Here is a 3,213-nt window from a genome sequence, read left to right as displayed (position 1 = left end):
CTGGATGGTGAGCTTTGAGTTTTAAATCTTCCTCGAGGAGATAAGTGCCTTCAATTTTTTCTATCTGGTGTTCTGATATGGCATTTATTCCATTTTGTTTCCATTCCTCTACTATTGTTGCTAAGTCTACCCCCTCCAGAGCTTCCTCTATGACGTTTTCCTTTGTCTCTATTTTTTCCATTTCTGTATCCTCTTACAAATTCTCCTTTCCTCTATTGGTGTAACCTATGTCCCTCTCATCGTATTCTTTGTATGTTGGGTTCATTTCATCTTCTCCTACTTCATCTCCTATCAGGTTGTTACGATCCCTTTTCTCGTAGGTGCTATGCAATGCATTGAACTAGTTCTGACCTGCATATTTAGATTGGTTCTTCTTAGGGATAGTATAGAAAAGATTGTGAGATATAAAGAATGCCATAAGAATATTTAGTTATTAATAAAGATAATAAGATAAATAAGAAATAAGTTCACATTAATAACAAAATTCAAAATCATTTTAATAATAATAATTATAAGGCGATGGAGTCAGAGGAGATGGAACGGAGAACACACTTGGGTTAGGATTTTGATTGGACAGTGAAGCATGCAGCATCACCGGACTCTGGTGCCTACACCTCCCAGCTCACCTGTACGACGACATCGTTTCTTACTTCACATTGTCCTTGAGCCATCATAGTTAACTTTTCACTTTTACTCCCTAGGTTTTTACCCTCTTTCTCCTCGACTCTACCCCGCCTGCTACCAGTCACAACATTGATAAGCATCCCTAGGTCTTGGAGGCAGCTGGTGCGGGAAACTCGCAACAGTTATGGAGGAGCTTTTCAACTACTCGGAGGATCCATTAGTGGGTACCTCCAATTGGACTTCTCCCTAGGTAAATCTAGTAGGTGTCTTCACCTACGGTTGCGAGTTCTCTAACATCGTTTCTTCACTGCCCTTGATCTCAAGACCTTCATGTTTAGTGATTATCCTCTCAGAGGTCTCCCCCTCCTTGCCAAACCTCACTACTCAACCATTGTTGCCTTCCACCCTAAATTTTGTGGACCAAACCCTAGAACCTAACTTCAGAACCTCCTCAACGGGTCTCACTTCTTTCCCACCTTCTATCGGCTCTCCTGTCCCCTTGGTTTCTCAATCTAGGGACCTTGTCACCATCTAACGAGGGCATCATACAATGCCTCCCTTCACGGCTCCCCATATGGAAATTTTACTGAGATCCCCCCCATCTCCAGTGTTTTCTCATCTGAGCCTCATTTGGACATCCCTATTCCCGTGACAAACCCTCCCCTGAGCGACTCCCAACATACCTTACTTGATGAAAGATCCTGAAAAGCAAAAAACCAGAGGGTTTTAAAACCAAAGGCTATCAAGGCCTTCTTGTATTTAGGTGAGGACTTTCATTAGAGAAAAACCATGGACACTGTTGACAGAGTATTGGTGGGAAGAGTCAGGAGCTGGTTCTATAGTGCCTCAAGGCTGAATTAGTAGACGATGGAGGTCTAGGGTCATCATCTGGTTGAACCACCATTTGTCCAAACCTTTGTTAGGGGATGGTTCACTCTTTGTTTAGCCAGAGTAGAGCATACCAATTGGGTACTCTCAACAGTTTGGCATTTGGAACAGGCACCAGTGCTCCTTCGTAGGTGGACTCCCCTCTTCGATCTAGAATGGGAACAACTTGGAACATGCCATCTTTGGGTCCGACTACCTGGCCTACCACTACAGTTTTTGTTTGAAGATATCTTCAGATGCATAGGGAAGACCTTAGGTACTTACTTGGAGCACGATAAATCCTATCTCACGATAGACAATATGGCATATGCAAGAATACTAGTACACCTAGATATCAGCGATGGATTACAAGAGTACATCAAAATTCAATGGAGGAATTTCTCTCAAAGATAAAATTTGGACTATGAAGGGGTTCCCTTCAGATGCAGAAGATTCCACAAGGTTGACCATCTTTGTAGGGACTTCCCTCTTAACAACAAGAAATCAATAGGGGATGCAGGAGAGGTAAATTCCTTCAAAGATTGTAGAAGATCAAGGTGAGTAGCCCCCCGGCAGTGAATTTGGGACTCATGCAGAACTGACACTTTCAGATAAGGCCCCCTCTAAGGAGACCCCGAAGAAACACGGTAGGCCTCCTCTTCGACCTCCTTCTTCTCCTCTTACTAGGGCAAGGGTAGCTGTTGAGGCTGGGTTATCTTTGGGTATGATTTACTCTTCCCCTAACCCTTCTCATTTGATTATTTGTGATGTTTTTACTTGTGAAAATTCACTACCCCCCACCTCTCTGGCATGTTCCCTTAGCTCCCCCGCTTCAACTTTATCTATCATTCCCCCATCACTCCCGGATCTCACCCCCCCTTAATACCCCGATTCCTTAGGCAAGGCCTTCCTCCTCCCGCTACCAGACTCGATCTAAGGCTAAGCATAAATTAAAGGTCTTTGATCATATTGCATTAGACCTTGTTTTAACCCCCATCCCTCCTAAGCTTCTAAAGGGTCGGCCCACCTCCCTCTCAAAAGCACAAATCTAGGCGGGAGACGAGATTGCCTCTGAAAAGAAATCAACCATCCACAGGGCACTTAGAGCATTGAACCCCTTATCTAATCCCCCCTCCCAATGAAGATTGTCTTTTTCAATTGGAGAGGGTTAGCTAGGCCCAATACAAAACTAGCCCTTCGAAGACTGATCTATGTTGCTCCAGTCGATGTTATCTTCCTACAAGAAACCTTAGGATCAGCTAAAACCATTACTCATCTCCTTGAATCAATGTTCCCTGGCTCAACCATTATTTCCCTTGATGCTAATGGTCGGTCAAGGGGAATTTCCCTCGGGTACAATAAGTGTTCCATCAATCCTAGTAATTGTTGGGGAGGTGCAGGGTATATCGGTGCATACATGTTTTCAACTAATCTGGGTATAGAGGTGCGAACCATCAACGTATATGGGTAGTGCCAACACAGGCCTACCTTTTGGGACCATTTCCTAAGCTCTGATTTAATTCAAAATGAGTTCCTAATCATGGGAGGGGATTTAAATTTCTCCATAAGTCACTCTGAATCCTGGGAACACCAAGATCAACTAGACCCCCTATTTGCCCCAGTTGTTGGAGGGAACATAGCTGAGGGTTTTTCTCACAACCTAATAGAGATGAAGAGGCTCTCCAAAATATGGGCACATAACAAGAGAATACAGGATGATCT

This window comes from Pinus tabuliformis, chromosome 8 (genome assembly GCF_031772625.1).
Source record: "Pinus tabuliformis cultivar Carrire ecotype Pingquan chromosome 8, CPIR1, whole genome shotgun sequence".
Taxonomy (NCBI): Eukaryota; Viridiplantae; Streptophyta; class Pinopsida; order Pinales; family Pinaceae; genus Pinus; species Pinus tabuliformis.
Note: the sequence above shows the minus strand (reverse complement) of the source record.